The 21,489-nt window shown below is 43.2% G+C and overlaps 1 non-coding gene across 1 annotated transcript; it reads left to right on the top strand.

The window, feature by feature from the left end:
- Window positions 1–4,710: 4,710 nt before the first annotated feature.
- On the top strand, window positions 4,711–4,782 carry Trnad-guc. The gene has a single exon. It is a non-coding gene; the product is annotated as a tRNA-Asp (tRNA).
- Window positions 4,783–21,489: the final 16,707 nt, after the last annotated feature.

Below are 21,489 nucleotides of genomic sequence, written 5' to 3'. Positions count from 1 at the left end.
ATATTATTAATTGTGAAAAATGCAGCCGGCCGGAGTGGCCGAGCGGTTCTAGGCGCTACAGTCTGGAGCCGCGCGACCGCTCAGGTCGCAGGTTCGAATCCTGCCTCGAGCATGGGTGTGTGTGATGTCCTTAGGTTAGTTAGGTTTAAGTAGTTCAAAGTTCTAGGGGACTTATGACGTCAACAGTTGAGTCCCATAGTGCTCAGAGCCATTTGAAAAATGCAGTGAATAACATTTATAAAGATTCATGTAATTTACGATAACGATATACGTAAGATTTATAGACAGGGGACAGCGATAGTGATATCGAGAGTCGAAAGATTGTCGTGTAGCAGAGGGGATGGTGGATGGTGTGTCTGTGAAGCGTGCGCGGGAAAATAGTACTGTGTTTTATGAAAAGCATACGTAATTGTATGGACAGTGATACCGAACTATCAGATTGTTAATTCTCTTTACCACTGCGGTATGTAACGCCATCGCCAGCCAACTTTAAGAGCAAATAAACCGGACTGTGGAAGTGCCGCCAACATTACTTTGTTGTGTCCGACACGAACTGTGCTTTTATGCGAATGAACTTTGCTGGTATTGGTTTTGGGTGGTGGAACTGTTGTATATCATATTCTATCAAGCCGTGAAAGTGAAGACTAATTAACTGTGCAATATAAATGGCTCTCAGTGACGTTGTCGCAGTTTGAAAGGCGAGAGCAGAGTGGACATAGCTTACGGTGTGCTTCACACACAAGAACAATTTATGAACTGTGTATTTGTGGCTAAGACTATATTAATGTGACGAACCGTGTAATTATGGACGATAGCGTCACGGACAGTGCATAAAGTGTAAAAACGAGCGATGTCTACGTCATGTACTTTCAAAAAGAGGACATGTCAACAACGTTCGTATACTGGCGTCTTGTGGTTTGTTAATCACCACGGGGTTAATGATACGGCTGTGCCGGAACTTGATTTGCGTTTCGCCGGAGAAGATTAACCAGCGGAACTGCCTGTATCCTGCTCTCATCATCGTAACCCGCCGAGAATTGTGCTGCCCAACGCAACGCTTCGTATGCAACAAAAAGTTAAGAGATTTCGCCGAACGCTATCCCCTGACCTACAAACTTTCTTTCTCTATTAAAAGTATAAGAACTACAGACTCTATTTAATTGAATTCTTTGTTTACTTTGTTTGCTTTCTGCTAACGAAAATAAAATTACAATCAGTGAATTAAAAGTTGCCTGGTACTCATTGTTGAAACACCAGCAAATATAAACTTCTTCCTCTCATTAGGACTAACTCTCCTTGCATGTCAAAATTATTGTAGTTATTTTATGTAGTTTTATGTATTGTTATGAGACTAGATATATGACAGTGACTAATAAGAGTATTTTGTCGCGAAATATGGCGTCGCGCGAAAATTACGGCGACCGCCATAATTGCTTGCGTTCTAACCAATAACGTAAAAGCTGCTATTCCCGTATTGGTGCATTTCCTGACGTGAGCGTGAATTATAAATGTCAGCTGTCAAATGACGTAGGGGCTGTTTACCCAGTAATAAAAGTTCATGATATTGTATTGCTACGAGTCGTAGTATTAAGAGACACTGGTTACACTCAAAAGTGGGTAGATGTATGGTGAACCCCCCCAGTGTTCATGCAATTATTAACAGTATTGTGTGTGATTCACGAAATTTTGTCACTTTTTCCAATTCCTTTCAGATATTGTCTTAGATGTCTTTGAAGTTTCAGAGAACATGTAGACAATTTTGTCGGTTCACGTTAATTTCAGAGCAGTTTCTCGTGAATATTAGAGTTTTCAGTTCATAAACAAAGTGGGATCGTGACCAATTGAGAAGTATAACTAAGAGTGTGGTTTTCCAACTAGAATTTTGGATGACTTCACAGTTCAGATTTTGATAATTATTTTTCCTGAGGGTTGAGGTCATCACACTCTCCGAGGTCTGTCACTCACTTTGAGGTTAATAACACCGTTTCCTCCATTATGAGCACGAACAACCCAGTGCTGCACGTCACCGATGTCGATACCATCATAACCCTACACAGCTCTCATTCTTTTCTGGATTCCAATTGACGTTAGAAACCGCCATGTTACACGCTACAATTCGGAGCCCTCTAGTAGCAGAGCGCTTGTGTCAGCCAAGTGGGAAAGTCGACCGAGTAATACAAATGAATGGAATAATTCAACGGATATTGAAAACAGAATGAAAAATTCGGAGGCATTAATTTTCACCACATCTTCAGAGATTTGTAATTCGAGCGTTAAAATGAAATGGTTCAAATGGCTTTGAGCGCTATGGGACTTAACTGCTGTGCTCATCAGTCCCCTATAACTTAAAACCACTTAAACCTAACTAACCAAAGGACATCACACACATCCATGCGCAAGGCAGGATTCGAACCTGTGAACGTAGACAGCGCGGTTCCGGACTCAAAAGCTTAGAACCGCTCGGCCACAGCGGCCGGCTCGTTAAAATGAAACCAACTGCATTTTTAGCAAAGTTTTATTCGTGTAAACAAGAGTAATTGTACATATGTTTTTGGGTCAGGTCCGCATTTAGCAAAACAGAATTTTGTTTTTTGTCCCAGACATGTTTCACTGCAGTTGCAGCATCATCAGTGATTTTTTTTTTATATAATTGTGGCTGTTAAACTGACGATGCTGCAACTGCAGTGAAACATGTCTGGGACAAAAAACAAAATTGTGTTTTGCTAAAGCCGCGTGGGATTAGCCGAGCGGTCTCAGGCGCTGCAGTCGTGGACTATGCGGCTGGTCCCGGCGGAGGTTCGAGTCCTCCCTCGGGCATGGGTGTGTGTGTTTGTCGTTGGGGTAATTTAGGTTAAGTAGTGTGTAAGCTTAGGGACTGATGACCTTAGCAGTTAAGTCCCATAAGATGTCACACACATTTGAACATTTTTTTTTGTTTTGTTTTGCTAAAGGCGAACCCCACCCAAAAACATATGTCATTGGTAAAGCAAACACAGACAAAACACCTTCAACCTCAAGATGGTTATCAAGTAATTGTACATTTTTATTATTTATTCACCTTTCTAAACAGCAATATCTGCACAAACCACCGTTAGTTCACACAGCAACCATCAGACAGGTCGATCAGCAAATGGGTAGCGACTGCCTTTCGAATAATAAATACCTTAGCAGTTTTTGGCAATGGTTATATCTATTGTATGTGATATTTTCCAAATATCAGCCAACATTATATGAACAAGGCCAGTAAATTCTGTAATCTAAACAAGAAATGTACAGAGGGACCTGCACGGAATTACGAATCACACCGAGGTCCGCTGTGTAATAACTGTAAGTAGTGGCCCCAGTATGAAATCAAATAATGACGTAGATAATCTCGAAAGGGGTGGTTCATACAGGCAAACAATAATGATGATTTGACTTGCATCTTACCTCTATGTTAGTTTACTCTTGTACAAAGCTTATACTAGTATTACATGCTTTGATTCATGCATGCATCTTGCTGTCACTTACACGTTTTTAGCACTGATGATGGCCACAGATTCGTTCAAATCTATCTACATCTGCAATAAACAGATTATCAGCGACTTTTTACTGTACATTTCTTAATCTTAAATACAAAATGAAGCAAGAAAATAATCCAGCCGACACTGTTGGCGACCGTAAATGCCTGACACGCGCTCCTCCATTTTTAACGGTACTCACCGCACTCTCTAATATATTCCTCATCTTCCTTGGTCGACACAATAACTGTGTATGTTTTTCGTTAATTATGCATACTACATGACACGACGGCGTCTCGGAAATGAAAATCTTACAACACCGATCCTGAAGCAACGTTTGGCAACGACAGAACGAAAAACACATGCAATACAACAGAAATTATGCAGCTACACCGCCTGACGAAAAAAGTGAAACAAGCGGAAGACATGGTCGAATGTCACGAATGGACGCGTACACACCACCCGTGGGTATGAGTTGCAGTTCTCTGTGACAGAGAATTAATGAAACTCATAAAAAATATCGACGTCCTTTACATATGAGAGCCAGTTCACATTTTTCGCATCACTGTGTTAAAATACACAAATGTTATTCAAAATACAGTACCATTATTTAACTTTATCTTTATAGTTGAACTTTTCTTGATTCCAGCTTGATCTTTCGGAACATTGTTCCTAGGAAAAAAAGCGATCAAAATCAAGATCAAAGTTTTTTGAAATAAAAACAGTCTAAGATTGCTTATAAGTTGTTAAAAATTAAAATATGCTGCGTTTATCGGCGCTACATAGCGCGTTGCTCCTAGCCACATAGTCTCCAGTCGTAATGGTCTGAAGATGTTCGTATCATCATCGAAACCGGTTACCTGATAAATGCAATATTACACTGTTTCTATTTAAAATGACTTCAAACTTCTCTGATCTTACACTGTTTCTATTTAAAATGATTTCAAACTTCTCTTAAATCGAACTCTCAGTTATTTGAACTTTTCTGAAGTCCCCTGAACTTCAAAATATCGAGAGCCGACTGTAGTGCACTGTTCGCCTCGTGGTAGCGCAGGTAAATCTACAGAATAGTCAAAATTAAGACACCAATTTATCTAAATTAGTAAATATTAAAGAGTAGTAAACGTTCAACAATGCTTTTCCTCAGTTGATGACCTCTCTGAACAACAGACGAATTTCGTAACAGTCCTTCGTCAGTTTTGTCTCACAGTCCTCGGTAGTATAGTGGTTAGTATCCCCGCCTGTCACGCGGGAGACCCGGGTTCGATTCCCGGCCGGGGAGAAATTTTTATCACCGAGTAAAATATCACCCGGCTGTCTAAACAGCAGAGAAAATGTTAGACTTTCCGTTAAACAGACGACAATTTCGTTGAAGGAATCTGTTAGCGGCCACTTAGATTCAACTCAATCAATGAATGTCGGGCATGGAAATTTTTGAACTACGTATTACGAATACCGTAAAAAATATCCTGTTTCACAGACATACGTTAAAACTGGTTCTGTAACGAACTTTATATTACGTCTTCAAGTTTGCTTCCGCCGTTTTACAATAGATGGCAGTAGTGCTGGTGCAGGGGGTACGTCGTAAGTGTCATGCGATAAGCTTAGGCATTTGTAAACATAATGCCATCAAAATATTAGTCTATTTGTGACTGCGTCATTTGTCAACTTACGAGCTCAGTTCTCGTCATTTGCGGGAGGTTTTATTTTTCTTCTTTAACATGAAGGAATCTGCGGATGAGGCTCATAAAGTGCTGGATAAGACCTATGGTGGGGCACCTATTAGTGGAAGAACGAGCAGAGAATGGTTTCAACGCTTCAAGAACGGTGAGTTCGACGTCGAAGAGAAAGAGAGAAGGTTCAAATGGCTCTGAGCACTATGGGATTTAACTGCTGAGGTTATCAGTCCCCTAGAACTTAGAACTACTTAAACCTAGCTAATCTAAGGACATCACACACATCCATGGCCGGGGCAGGATTCTAACCTGCGACCGTAGCAGCAGCGCGGCTCCGGACTGTAGCGTCTAGAACCGCTCGGCCACTCCGGCCGGCAAAGAGAGAAGGTTTTAGAATCTACTGAAACCCACGGAAACAATCACAGGAGGTCGTCATCCAAAGCAGTTGATGTGTTTAAGCCACCCATTTAACACAAACGGGCAGAATATAGCGATAGACATGCAAAAGTGATTTTGCAGCATGGAATGCTCGATCCCATGTCGCAAAGCCTGTCAAAAGAATATCTGGAAACGTCGAAATGGGAAGTCCCGCCCCACCCCCCGTATTCTCGAGCATAGCTCCCTTTCAAATGTTCAAATGTCTGTGAAATCTTATGGGACTTAACTGCTAAGGTCAACAGTCCCTAAGCTTACACACTACTTAACCTATATTAACCTAAGGACAAACACACACACCCATGCCCGAGGGAGGACTCGAACCTCCGCCGGGACCAGTCGCACAGTCCACGACTGCAGCGCCTGAGACCGCTCGGCTAATCCCGCGCGGCCAATGCTCTCTCTGACTACTTTTTCAAGCAATGGCACAGGGCCTGGCTGACCAGCACTCCCGGTCATATGAACGAATGCACAATTCCGCAGCAGGATTCGTATTATGTCTGGTAGGTGAATACATCAGTGACCAACACTTTGAATCGTAAATGTTTCGCAAGTTTTTCACAACCAAGCCTTCAACGGCGGAAGCAACGTTGAGGACCTAACAGATGAGTCTTTCTGTTGTCCTAGGGCTATTTCTGCTCTTTTAAGATATTTGTCAGAGGAGAATATGTTTTGTTAAAAGATCTTGGTTATTGCTATCACAACATTTTTGCACCCTGGGTGCAATCGCTTCCCTGAAGACGGACTCAGAAAGAAGGCCAAAATGTCAGATCAGAAGATATTGAAAGACTGGTGCTGAGTCAACAATCAACGACATTGCTGCGGAAACCTGTGGAGTCATTTTATTTGTGCTTTGAATTCTCAAATTAATTTCATCTTTTAAATAATTCGCTGCACTCAAGAGGACTTTATACTGTTATTTAAATTAGAAACCATTAAACTGTTTCGGAAGATTATACGATTGGTCTATGCGCAATCGGCATCCTGGAAGAGCAGGTGATTTTAGTAAAGGATTTTCTTCCTGCAACTTTTGATACCAACGTTTGATTACAAGGCAACAGTTACTGGCTATGGTCCTACGCAGGTATTTCATTTTCTAGATGCACACCATACTTGCTCACCGATCCGCCATTTTGGAAAGGTGGCTCATGTGAATGTAGAAACCCCACATGCGTCGATTTTGCAGAGGTTTTTATATATTCCAGCTCTGCAAATGTAACAGCTTTCTCGTATAGACGAGCCCACTTCACCGAGAAATATGTGATACATGTCTCTGATAAACTCGTAATTCCAATATACTACTATCAGACTACTCGGATAGATATTCCGCAGGCAAGTAGCTTGTCCAAAACTACGACAGCGCAGCGGTCGGAGGTTTTCCGCAGACGAGTACGCAGAACACTTCGCGCCTACGAGGCGCTCCACGAATGTTGCGACTTAGCGGACTCTCTGAAGGTCTCTTGTGTCTTCTTTTTTCCTTGTCGTCGGTCCTTATGGGCAACCTGCTTCATCTGCACACGTATTTTCCTCCAGCCTTGAAACACCGTATATTGCAAAAGGCTCTTTCCAAACATAGATGTCTGAAATTTCCTTTAAGCGAAAGATGTCTGCAGTTTTGTTTTTCAGTTTATAATGTTCCAGCAAGAGTGATATCATCAGTGGTATTGAGCGAAAGTGCACGACTCAATGAAAGCAAAACGAGCCTGTTGTAAAGAAAGAACGCAGTTGAAACTACGCCCACGTAATGTTTTTCCGTTTTCTTTATATAGTGTATAGCGTATACAATAGCATCTTTATATGAAAAGTGTAAAAAAAAATAATTACGAAATTTAATTCATGGTATGTTCCAAATATCTAAAATGAATAAAAACATGTGTACACTGGAACATGTCAGGGTACAGAATTGTAAAGTTATAACACTAACACATACAGCCACAAGACCCCTGCTCATTTTTTGTCATACACTGAGACACCAGCGCTCCAAGCGGACAGAAAACTATACTTCTAAATACGAAATCGGATGAGTCCGAATAGCATAGTTTATATTGATTTGTAACATAGTTTCTACAATAGGAAGTATATGTAGTGAAGAAAAGCTAAATTGCTAAACTACAACTAAAAAACTCTGACTGACAGACTCTCGAAAAATATTTAAAAAAAACACCAAATGATATAATTACCTGGACATTACAGGAACAGAAAAATAAAAGCAAAAAATGGATTGTCTCGTCTTTACAAGTTAAATGTAAACTGTATTTGTAAAACAAAATTGTTATTTTGTAAATAAAAGTCTATATACGTTAAAAAAAAGGTTCGATTCCCGGCCGGGGAGAAAATTTTGTTACAAAGCATACAGCCTTCTGTACCTCCAGAGTACAGAATGTGACAGTAGAGTTGGTAAACGGATCAAGACATCCGGCAACGGGGTACGGGAGAGGACCAACATTACAGTAAACAGATTCAACTGGATGAGTGTTCCAACAGTTATGCAGGGACGATGAGCACTGCATGGAATTGGATAGCGCGAAGTGCTGCATCGAACCTGCCTTCCGACTGAAGATCATAACTAAAGTCTACTTTGTAATGTTAAGGGCGACCTAGGTCTGAGAAATGCGAGTGTGTAGCGCACTGCATGCGAAGAATACGGCAAGTCTTACGTGGGACAGGGACATCAGCGACACACCCAACTATAATAGCAAAGCAAATCAGCTGTCACGGAGCACCGCCTCCAGTATAATTATGAAGTGAAATACGACGAGATCAGCTTCTTGCTGCAATCGTCAAGTTTCTCGGACAACGTGGGTAAGGTGGCTATCAGAATGAAGACGTAGGAAAACATAATAAACGGGGACAAAGGTTTCAGTTCAAACAAGATTTGGGGTCAGGCACTCAGCTGATTAAGACCTCGTCAACCATCACATCCACCGGAGACTACGGCTCTGAAAATCAGAAGAGCAGCAAAAGACGTACTGGGCGTCGCGGTCGGACTCAGCTGCAGAGACGCTCAGAGTGTGTGGTCGGAGTGCAGACAGCGGGTGCACGCAACAGCAAAACTCGCAGCACGGCAAGACGGCGGTCGTGTGAACATCCAGAAGCTCATCACTAATCAGTCACGACGAGAAAACAAGAGGTCCCAAATTACAATGTTTCAAGAAATATTATGGACTGATACACTGAATGATTTAACACCTAAAGATACAACTATAAAACTCTACATCCACTGATTTACTGATCTAAACATATTTTGGTACACAGTCAATGGGTTTAGGCATTTGGCTCTTATCTTTAAAGTCTAAAACATTCCTGCTGACGTTAATTTATTGTGTATGGTGCATATTTCAACTAGTTTGATCCGATTCTCCGTTCTTCCTATAGTGTAGCGATATACTCATAAAAAATAACAAAAAAATGTTTACATAAAGAGTGAGTCACCTCTGCTGTTTTCTTTAAATATTTTCGTAGCCATACCAAAAGTTTCTTTCCACCCGGAGTAATTGTAAAACTGTGTACCATGAGGCCCGCGATAAAGGAACCCCGTGGCGCATGCGTTAAGCACACAAGACTGCAGGTCTTAAAGAGTGACAGCAGCCGTCTCCGGAGGGGAGCAAGCAAGTATTGAAGACGAATTCAATAATTCTCGACTGTGCGTTTAAACGAGTTTAAGCTCTCGAATGCAGACGACCAAGTTAGAATCTTTAGTGGGTACCTTTTCGCCAGCCCGTGTGGCCGAGCGGTTCTAAGCGCTTCAGTCTGTATACGATCAGACGAACAAAAGGACATTTAGTTACACGAAATCGCGGGTACCCAAGTGTGGTCATTGAACTGAGTACACCTACAGGGCGGTCAATTCCGGGATAAATCTGTACACATCTCACGAGGGACGCGGTATTGAGACCGTTTTTTTAAATTATATCGCGGAGAGCGGGCCCCAATTTATGAAAAGGAGAATAACTTTTACGCGAACTGTGTTTTGCGATAATAACGCTTGGACGATATCGTGGACGTTCCAGCAATGTGGCTTGCGGGTTGACCAACATTTCGAAGAAGGATTCCCCGACAATTTGACAGGGTTGTATGAAGGTAGAGAAACGGGTAGTAACACATCTGAAATGTAACGTCCACTGTTCAAGGTTAGGTTTAAGTTCAAAATGGATCAAATGGCTCCGAGTACTATGGGACTTAACTTCTGAGGTCATCAGTCCCCTAGAACTTAGAACTACTTAAACCTAACTAACCTAAGGACATCACACACATCCATGCCCGAGGCAGGATTCGAACCTTCGACCGTAGCGGTCACGCGGTTACGGACTGTAGCGCCTAGAACCGCTCGGCCACTCGGCCGGCTTAGGTTTAAGTAGTTCTAAGTTCTAGGGGGCTGATGACCACAGATGTTAAGCCCCATAGTGATCAGAGCTATTTGAACCATTTGAACCAAGAGTAAACGAAAAAATGACGCCTTATCATTGGCTTCATCGATCTAAAGCACAACACTTCAATATGCCCAATTTTACCTCTTCTTATAGGATATACTACCTAAGTCATTAATTTACTACATATAATTTCCAATATCAGTAAACAGGTATCTCCGTTATATTTTAATTGTATTCAAAAGCATATTATTATTATTATGACCGACCAAATCGTAACAAATCGCGCGGCGTGCGTTTTTAACGATAGCTTTATACTCGCCCAGCCTTTATTCATGCAATATTATAAATAAATATACAGACAGGACCGAAAGATTGATCTCTCTACCGTAACCAATAGAGGCAAATACGGTAATCAAGTTCCGTTACATCTATCTTGACTCGTATTGTTACTGTGGGACGTATGATGAACGTATCCGTTATGATGTTGTTGTTGTGGTCCTCAGTCCTGAGACTGGTTTGATGCAGCTCTCCATGCTAATCTATCCTGTGCAAGCTTCTTCATCTCCCAGTAACTACTGCAACCTACATCCTTCTGAATCTGATTAGTGTGTTCATCTTTTGGTCTCCCTCTACGATTTTTACTCTCCACGCTGCCCTCCAACGCTAAATTTTTGATCCCTTGATGCCTCAGAACATGTCCTATCAACCGATCTCTTCTTCTAGTCAAGTTGTGCCACAAACTCCTCTTCTCCCCAATTCTATTCAATAGCTCCTCATTAGTTATGTGATCTACCCATCTAATCTTCAGCATTCTTCTGTAGCACCACATTTCGAAAGTTTCTATTCTCTTCTTGTCCAAACTATTTATCGTCCATGTTTCACTTCCGTACATGGCTACACTCCATACAAATACTTTCAGAAACGACTTCCTGACACTTAAATCTATACTCGACGTTAACAAATTTCTCTTCTTCAGAAACGCTTTCCTTGCCATTGCCAGTCTACATTTTATATCCTCTCTACTTCGACCATCATAAGTAATTTTGCTCCCCAAATAGCAAAACTCCTTTACTATTCCTGCAGCATCACCTGATTTAATTCGACTACATTCCATTATCCTCGTTTTGCTGTTGTTGGTGTTCATCTTATATCCTCCTTTCAAGACACTGTCCATTCCGTTCAACTGCTCTTCCAAGTCCTTTGCTGTCTCTGACAGAATTACAATGTCATCGCCGAACCTCAACGTTTTTATTTCTTCTCCACGGATTTTAATACCTACTCCGATTTTTTCTTTTGTTTCCTTTACTGCTTGCTCAATATACAGATTTAATAACATCGGAGAGAGGCTACAACCCTGTCTCACTCCCTTCCCAACCACTCCTTCCCTTTCATGTCTCTCGACTCTGATAACTGCCATTTGGTTTCTGTACAAATTGTAAATAGTCTTTCGCTCGCTGTATTTTACCCCTGCCACCTTTAGAATTTGAAAGAGAGTATTCCAGTCAACTATCCGTTAGGATAGCGCTGCGAAATTTGGCGTTAACGGGCTGTGGCAGCACATGAAAGACGCGAGTTTCCCCCTTCGAGCTAGGCAAGTTTCGATCTTCGTAATTTTTTTGTTAGAGGCTTATGTCGTGAGATATTTGGCCCGGTCACGGTCAATGGACCACCTCGTATAGTGTCGTGAAATGGGACGAAAGTTTTTAAGCACTCTGCACTTTGCCGTAGGCAAAAGCAGCGCCAGCGAACAATCCGAGAGCGCTGCTGACCCTGCCTGACGAATCGTGAGACCTGACCTGCTGCTGCGCACAGCTGCCGCTCTGCAGCCGTCTGGGCAGAGCCGTTACGCAGGCGGCTGCGAGCAGGCGGGTTAAAAATACGCGCCTCCCACCCTCCCGTGGGAAGGAGCGGCGGTCACGCACTGTGGAGCCCGCAACCAGCCAGCCGGCCGGCCGGCCGGCCGGCGCCGTGGCACGCACGCCCACGCACTGCGACGTGGCGGCACGCACCGCCGATTAGCGTGAAACGGGGTCCCGGCGCGCGTGCCGGAGCTGGGGAGACAAGCGGGCGAGCACACACACACGCACACACACACACACAGGCACAGCCCGGCAACCGGAACGCGGCAGGGTCAACAGAGGCCGCGCAGAGGACGCCACGGCAGCCCAGCCGCTGCTCGCATTAAGGCCAGGCGCACAGGACGACAGGCGCGATACGTTGACGGCCTCGTACAGAAACACCACCGTCACTTCTCTGTTATCCACTGCGCCTAGTTTCTGGCTGCCCATCGCTTCCTTCTTAACACTGTTGCTCGTGCACATCGCTCGTTGTCTAAATTCTCTCCCTTGTGTAGTGTTACATGCCGTTTAGGCAAAAGACTTTTCTAACATCCTATTTCTGACAAGCTGCAAATATTAACGCGAATTCTTTACAGACGAATGGAAAAACTGGTAGAAGCCGACCTCAGGGAAGATCAATTTGGATCACATACAAATGGTGGAACATATGAAGCAATACTGACCCCTAAGACTTATCTTAAAGAAAGATTAAGGAAAGGCAAACCTACGTTCCTAGCATTTGTAGACTTAGAGAAAGCTTTTGACAATGTTGATTGGAATACTCTCTTTCAAATTCTAAAGGTGGCAGGGGTAAAATACATGGAGCGAAAGGCTATTTACAATTTGTACAGAAACCAGATGGCAGTTATAAGAGTCGAGGGAATGGCTCTGAGCACTATGGGACTTAACATCTGAGGTCATCAGTCCCCTAGAACTTAGAACTACTTAAACCTAACTAACTTAAGGACATCACACACATCCATGCCCGAGGCAGGATTCGAACCTGCGACCGTAGCGGTCGCGCGGTTCCAGACTGGAGCGCCTTTAACCGCGTGTCGAGGGACATGAAAGGGAAGTAGTGGTTGGGAAGGGAGTGAGACAGGGTTGTAGCCTCTCCCCGATGTTATTAAATCTATATATTGAGCAAGCAGTAAAGGAAACAAAAGAAAAATTCGGAGTAGGTATTAAAATCCATGGAAAAGAAATTAAAACTTTGAGGTTCGCCGATGACATTGTAATTCTGTCAGAGACAGCAAAGGACTTGGAAGAGCAGTTGAACGGAATGGACAGTGTCTTGAAAGGAGGGTATAAGATGAACATCAACAAAACCAAAACGAGGATAATGGAATGTAGTCGCATTAAGTCGGGTGATGCTGCGGGAATTAGATTAGGAAATGAGACACTTAAAGGAGTAAAGGAGTTTTGCTATTTGGGGAGCAAAGTAACTGATGATGGTCGAAGTAGAGAGGATATAAAATGTAGGCTGGCAATGGCGAGGAAAGCCTTTCTGAAGAAGAGAAATTTGTTAACATCGAGTATTGATTTAAGTGTCAGGAAGTCATTTCTGAAAGTATTCGTACGGAGTGTAGCCATGTATGGAAGTGAAACATTGACGATAAATAGTTTGGACAAGAAGAGAATAGAAGCTTTCGAAATATGGTGCTACAGAAGAATGCTGAAGATTAGATGGGTAGATCACATAATTAATGAGGAAGTATTGAATAGGATTGGGGAGAAGAGGAGTTTGTGGCAAAACTCGACAAGAAGAAGGGACGGGTTGGTAGGACACGTTCTGAGGCATCATGGGATCACAAATTTAGCATTGGCGGGCAGCGTGGAGGGTAAAAATCGTAGAGGGAGACCAAGAGATGATTACACTAAGCAGATTCAGAAGGATGTAGTTGCAGTAGGTACTGGGAGATGAAGAAGCTTGCACAGGATAGAGTAGCATGGAGAGCTGCATCAAACCAGTCTCAGGACTGAAGACCACAACAACAACATTTATGACAAAGGAAGAGATCGTCACAGAATAGTAAAAGTAGTATTAGGTAGTAAATAAGTCGGGCAACACACACTGAACACGGTCGTTTTGTTTCACATTTGTGCAGAGTTGAATGGAGAGGTGTGCGGTTCGAGTAAACGTCTTCATCTGCTTTGCAGGTAAATAAAACACACGACACGTCGGCTGACAGGGAAAATGTAAAGTGTTCTGACTCGGTTTCAAACACGTAACAACAGAGTGAAAAAAAAACGTTTCACTTGCTCATCTCCTTTTCCCTTCCACATACAATTCAAAGACTGATGTGATTGCGGAGGCTTACTCGGCGTAATAATTGATAATATTCTTCTCGGGTGTGCAGCCGGATCATAACGTCATCTTGACACAATATTTCAGCGGTTCAACATCCAGAAACGGAAGCTTTCCATCACTTTCCACTTTCATCGTAAACTTGATGCTAGGATGCAGGGAAAGAAGAGCTTATGCCATTTCAGATAGAGAAAGCTCGACACAAGAATTGGACCATCTCAAGGTTCTGTTCAAGCAGAATGACTATACAGATAAACAGATCCGTCGTGCTTTCCAGTTTGGACCTTCGCTTGAACCACCAGAAGATACCTGGAAATCGATGGCTTTTTTACCTTCTGCTGGGAGCATTTCTTTGAAGATAGGAAGAATTCCAAAAAGATATCATATCAAAAGTATTTTTCGTCCGCCAGCCAAGATTAGAGCGCTTCTTGGCTCTGTTAAGGATGACTTGGGTTTGAGGAAGCCCGGTGTGTACAAGATCCCCTGCCACTGTGGGAAGGCTTATATTGATCAGACAATCCGGACCATTCAGGACCGACGTGTTGAGCACCAGCGGCACACTCGGCTGCTTCAACCTGAGAAATCTGCAGTGGCGGAGCACTGTGTCACCGAGGGACATAGAATACTGTATGACGAGACACAAATCGTTGCCCCTGCATCTCGCTATTGGGACTGTGTTTTAAAAGAATCCATTGAGATCGTTTATCTGATAATCTTACTAATAGAGACAAGGGTTACCTTTTAAGTAAGACTTGTAACCCAGACATTAAAAAACAACGGTCCGTATTTCGATCGTCGGAATAATTTTTAATTTTTGATAGCGATATCTCGATTTCGCCTGTTTCCACCACTGGCGGCGCGGTATGTTTACTTGCCCTAGAGAGCAGTTACGGCACCCTCCCACGCACGCCTTCTGCTGGCTATATAGGGGCCGCCGCTCGCGCTGAGAAATCAGTTCCGGCGAGATCGTGTACCAGCACCTTCACCTGATGATCTTATAGTCGGTTTGTTGCAGGATTCTCGAACATTTCCTCAGTTCTAATATAATGAATTTCCATGAGACAGGGAAGTTGCTGTCCATGCAACAGCACGGCTTTAGAAAGCATCGCTCCTGCGAAACGCAACTCGTCCTTTTTTCACATGATATCTTGCGAACCATGGATGAAGGGTATCAGACGGATGCCATATTCCTTGACCTCCGGAAAGCGTTTGACTCGGTGCCCCACTGCAGACTCCTAACTAAGGTACGAGCATATGGGATTGGTTCCCAAATATGTGAGTGGCTCGAAGACTTCTTAAGTAATAGAACCCAGTACGTTGTACTCGATGGTGAGTGTTCATCGGAGGTGAGTGTTCATCGGAGGTGAGGGTATCATCTGGAGTGCCCCAGGGAAGTGAGGTAGGTCCGCTGTTGTTTTCTATCTACATAAATGATCTTTTGGATAGGGTGGATAGCAATGTGCGGCTGTTTGCTGATGATGCTGTGGTGTACGGGAAGGTGTCGTCGTTGAGTGACTGTAGGAGGATACAAGATGACTTGGACAGGATTTGTGATTGGTGTGAAGAATGGCAGCTAACTCTAAATACATATAAATGTAAATTAATGCAGATAAATAGGAAAAAGAATCCCGTAATGTTTGAATACTCCATTAGTAGCACTTGACACAGTCATGTCGACTAAATATTTGGGCGTAACATTGCAGAGCGATATGAATTGCGACAAGCATGTAATGGCAGTTGTGGGGAAGGCGGATGGTAGTCTTCGGTTCATTGGTAGAATTTTGGGAAGATGTGGTTCATCTGTAAAGGAGACCGCTTATAAAACACTAATACGACCTATTCTTGAGTACTCCTCGAGCGTTTGGGATACCTATCAGATCGGATTGAGGGAGGACGTAGAAGCAATTCAGAGGCGGGCTGCTAGATTTGTTACTGGTAGGTTTGATCATCACGCGAGTGTTACGGAAATGCTTCAGGAACTCGGGTGGGAGTCTCTAGAGGAAAGGAAGCGTTCTTTTCGTGAATCGCTACTGAGGAAATTTAGAGAACCAGCATTTGAGGCTGACTGCAGTACAGTTTTACTGCCGCCAATATATATTTCGCGGAAAGACCACAAAGCTAAGAGAGATTAGGGCTCGTACAGAGGCATATAGGCAGTCATTTTTCCTTCGTTCTGTTTGGGAGTGGAACAGGGAGAGAAGATGCTAGTTGTTGTACGAGGTACGCTCCGCTACGCACCGCATGTAGATGTAGATGAACATCCGGTCAAAAGTATCCACACAGCCCTGTGTAATGCGGAATTGACCACGAGATGTCACAAGAGGCGGAGCTGCCATTATGAAAGGAGGCGGGGCGTACTGCGTTGTCAGTAACGAAGAAGTGACAGCAGAATGGGTAGAGCCGGCCTGTGTGGCCGAGTGGTTCTAGGCGCTTCAGTCCGGAACTGCGCGCCCACTACGGTTGCAGGTTCGAATCCTGGCTCGGGCACGGACGTGTGTGATGTCCTTAGGTTAGTTAGGTTTAAGTAGTTCTAAGTTCTAGGGGACTGATGACCTCAGAAGTTAAGTCCCATAGCGCTCAGAGCCATTTGAACCATTTTTTAGAATGGGTCGATCAGGCGACCTCACCGACTCCGAACGTGGAGTCACTGGATGTCACCTGAATAACAGACCCAACAGGACCGTTTCGACCCTTATAAACCTACCAAAGTATACGGATGGTGACGCCACTGTGGACGGGAAGCGCGAAGGAAGAACCGCAGCCAAACCTAGACCACGCAGACTTGATGTACTGACAGATATGGGCCGTAGAGCATTGCGGAGGTTGGAGGAAGCAATCACCGGAAGGAGTCAATTGTGTGTTCCAAACGGCTACCCACAGCTCAGCTACGAAAATTACTTTCTGTAGGATAGATAGAGTGGTCGGGCAGCTCCTCACAACCCACACATTTCTGGAGCTCACGGTAAGTGACACCTGAGGTTGTGCAAAGAGCGACGCCTAAAAGTGGATAACAGGAAAGAAGTGATTTGGAGGTCTACGGTCTTTGGTAACACGACGGGAGAGTTTGGGTTTGGGTTTAGTGGATGCCTGGAGAAGATTACCTGCGATCATGTGCAGCGAAAACAGCGAAATACAGAGGGGATGATGTTACAGTATGGAGGTGTTTCTCGTGGTTAGTGTGTAGTCCCACTATAGCGCTTAAGAAATGCTAAATACAGAAGGATACGAACACGTTTTACGCTATTCTATACTTTGTATTTTAGATGAACTGTTCGAACACAATGATCCTATGCATCAGCATTACAATGCACCCTGTCATACAGCAGTGTCTGTGAGGCAATAGTTTCTGGAGAGCAGCAGTCCTGAAATGGACTCAGGTGCCCAGTCCGAACAACAAATTTCGGATGAGTCAGAACCTCGACTTCGCTCCAAATCTCAGCTTCCAAAGTCACTACCTTCTCTAGTCTCGCTTCTTGAGTAAGAATGGGATGCCATTCCTCCACAGACATTCAGACACCACATTGAAAATGTTCTCAGTGGAGTTCAAGCCGTCGTAAAGCCGAAGGTTGGGCACACCCCATACTAACGTCCAGTAACAAGAGTCCTGATACTTTTGATCACAGAGAGTACGAGTCCTATGCGGCTCCTCTTCCTACTTTTTATTACACTCGATAATTGTCTGCGCTCCCCCACTCTTCTCAGTGTCTCCAAATTTTTCAGTCTAGCCATTCAACTTATTCTTCCATCTTGCACTCCAGCCTTGTTCCGTCATCCTCCCTCATCGTCCACGTTCCAGTACCGCACATCGAGACACTCTACACTGACACTTCATCAGACTCAGTCTGTGCCCCGTTGCTCGAGAGAGGAAGGAGTATACTTTAATAAATGAAAAGCACTAGTTTGCTTTTGTTCTACAATATTACTTTTATTGCTGAAGATGGCCTTGTAAGCCGAAAACCGGTTAGCAATAAAAGTAATATTGTAGAACAAAAGCAAACTGGTGCTTTTCATGTATTATAATGTTCTTCTACCAAGAACCGACGGAAGATTCTGTTAATACGAGTATAGTTTAATTATTTTAGAACAATTTCTTTAGGAACGGATTACACGTACTCTTTTTATTACACTGATACAAAACACTCGCCCGGACTGTCCGCATTTTTTTTTTTTTTTTTTTTGTTTCCCTTGATGAGACTTTCAGCAGCAAAACTATTTTATACAGATGGCCATATAGGACTGACAGTTAAACACCGCAAAAGTAGACTCCAGCTCGTCAAATACGCAAAGACGTTTCCCCAATTACACTGCTCTGCCACTGAAGACGGAAGCTTGAATACTTCAGTGTGAAACCGATGTCCAACCATGATATCGATATAGTAAACACACAATTCGTATCCTGCGTCATACAAAATCGTCACTTCTGCATCCTGCATGTAGTTATCGACCACCAGACACTCGTACATATACCGCCAAGACAGACAGGATAAGCACCTGCACCGTATACACTCCTCGCAGCACTAGATATTTCCCGAAGTCATTCTCCAAAGTGTTGAACGAAGGATGGGGCAGTTCCCCTCAACACAAAGGCATTACTGTTTCTGGCCCCTACCTGCTTGCTTGCTTAATTTCTACACCCATCACAACAACATACGTACACTGTGTGGTCTACAGTTGTTCCTCAGATTAGCCTCCTATACACACAGAAAAGCGCAGTTCGGAGCTTTAATTTGTAATATGTACAGAAAGTGGCGTAGCTTCGCTGCTCTCTTGAGTTGTGGCTGCTGTTTATTGCTTTTCCCGTCAGATGCCGCCTCGTCTCTGGCTGACAAGTTTGTAGACCCTATCACTGCCACGAGTTATCACTCCAAACCCCAATTAAACATGGAACAAAATGGTTCAAATGGCTCTGAGCACTATGGGACTTAACATGTACGGTCATCAGTCCCCTAGAACTTAGAACTGCTTAAACCTAACTAACCTAAGGACATCACACAACACCCAGTCATCACGAGGCAGAGAAAATCCCTGACCCCGCCGGGAATCGAACCTGGGAACCCGGGCGCGGGAAAACATGGAACAGATGACAATACAAGTATTACAACTCATCATCGCTATAAACAAAAAATTATGTACACGAACCTTCCTTGTGAATCAGTCTGTCTGTCAGTGAAAACCGTATCAAAATCCCTACATTAGTTCCCTAGATTAGCCATAATATACAAAACTGAAAATTCTGGGGGGATTTTAATGTATATACTACATAGATCTGTACTTACTGATCACTTGAAAGTTGCTCTAATGATCGAAGTGAGATGATCGTGGTAGACCTGTACACTTTTGTCTGATAAATACATTCTAAAAGACAAATTAAAATAACTTTTATTTTCTTACACAATGCGTTTAGAGAGCTTACACCCTCATCTCTAGCTGCGTTATTGGATTAAAGGAGAAAATAAAAGTACCTGGACATGGATAAGTGTATTAATTTGCCTTCTATATCATAAGGAATCGCTGTTTATACACTATGTGATCAAAAGTATCCGGGCACCGCCAAAAACATACTTTTTCATGTTAGGTGCATTGTGCTGCCACCTACTGCCAGGTACTCCATACCAGCGACCTCAGTAGTCATTAGACATCGTGAAGGAGCAGAATGGGGCGCTCCACAGTACTCAAGGACTTCGAATGTGATCAGGTGATTGGGTGTCACTTGTGTTACGTATTGATGTCAGTATCACACGAAAGCAGAGTGGCGCAGTGGAAGCGTGCTGGGCCCATAACCCAGAGGTCCGTGGATCGAAACCACGCTCTGCTAAGAATTTTTTTCTTTTGAGGAAATTTTCACCCTCGTTAAAAAATACTAACTAGAAAATATTTTCTTTTAAAATCGCCAGATTCCTAGAATGATACCTACGTTGCTGGGAACAAAGTCACAAAAGGCAGATAGGAGATTAGGAAATGGGAACATTCCACAGCAAGCGAATAAAGAATTTGAAACGTAGGTGTGATAGTCACCGATCGAAACCAAAAACGATCGAACACATGGGTGATTAGAGACTGGAAAGATTCAGATTAACAGTTACACTACAGAGAAAATAATACTTTCAAATTAACCGTGAACGGCACAGTAGTCGTATTTTCTAAAATGTTTAGTGAAAAGGAGGCGAAAGGAAAGATCCAATTGTATACTACAGGCCTATTTAAAAAAAGTCAGTAATGTTAGCGTTGTCTGTCTGCACGCTTGTAATTACTGCGTACAGATATGGATCCATTGACGAAACCACACGATAGCGATGTTTCATGTTAACTTTGTGACAGGAAAGAGATAATGCAACCATCAACACTTCGATTTTTTGTTGCACTTTTAAAGATTTCGTTTTTTTATAATTGCTTTGATTGCTTTCTTCTGTGTGATGACTTTTGCGAAATGGAATTCTAGGATTTCGGCTATATTATTTTATTAATAATACTTGTGTATTTGTGTGGCATGTTCCAATATGCGGTCTGCTTTTTCTGTTTCTGTATACAATATGTCACCCCTGTCAGTTATATACAGCGTAAATGGCTGCAATATGAGGAATCAATCGAAACAGAACACAGAGTCATCAGCTATCCCGTCATTGTGACAGATGAGTTTAAAAGTAAAGGTCGTCCATCGCCGTCGGAGAGCAGTTCGGAAACGCTCCACAACGCCGCAAAACTCTTCCACTTTCCTTGTGTTGTAAGTGTCTTTCATTTAAAATCATCCAGTGTGTGTGTGTGTGTGTGTGTGTGTGTGTGTGTGTGTGTGTGTGTGCGTGTGTTATGGTAGCAACAGCAACAACATGATTTACATTGTGCGACATATAGTTTTCTATTAGAGGCAACGTATCAGAAAGTGTCAATGTCAGTTAAGAACCTGACACAGACCTCAAAGTCCTGGTGGAAAAAACAAATGTTTACAGACCGTGAGACTTTAGACAGGTCTGTGAAATGGATCAATTCCTCTGTATCTCATAGGACCGCCACATGTGCTACATGCTGGCACGCAGACAGAATTTGTTTTCGATATATGGGAGGAGAGAGATGTAAAAATCTTGTCGCGTTTTCCATCGGATGAGGTTAGCAGAGCTTTTATGGTTCGTAATTTTTCTCTCTTGGATGGTACGGAATACGATGATAGAATGTTGGGGTGATAGACGTGAATGGACGCTGAGGGATGCTGATCTGCTTCAGACTGCAGTACCTGTATGATGTTTGCCTACTTTTCTCGACAAGAAACAAAACCGTAACTGTTCCTACTGTCTGCATACTATCTCGTTTTGCAGGGGTGGGTTTCCTTTGGCGCTGACCTTACACATTGTACACTGTTGGCATAGCTAC

Source organism: Schistocerca piceifrons, chromosome 9 (assembly GCF_021461385.2).
Source record: "Schistocerca piceifrons isolate TAMUIC-IGC-003096 chromosome 9, iqSchPice1.1, whole genome shotgun sequence".
Taxonomy (NCBI): Eukaryota; Metazoa; Arthropoda; class Insecta; order Orthoptera; family Acrididae; genus Schistocerca; species Schistocerca piceifrons.
The sequence above is the reverse complement of the archived record's forward strand: the minus strand, read 5'-3'. Positions and strand labels throughout refer to the sequence as shown.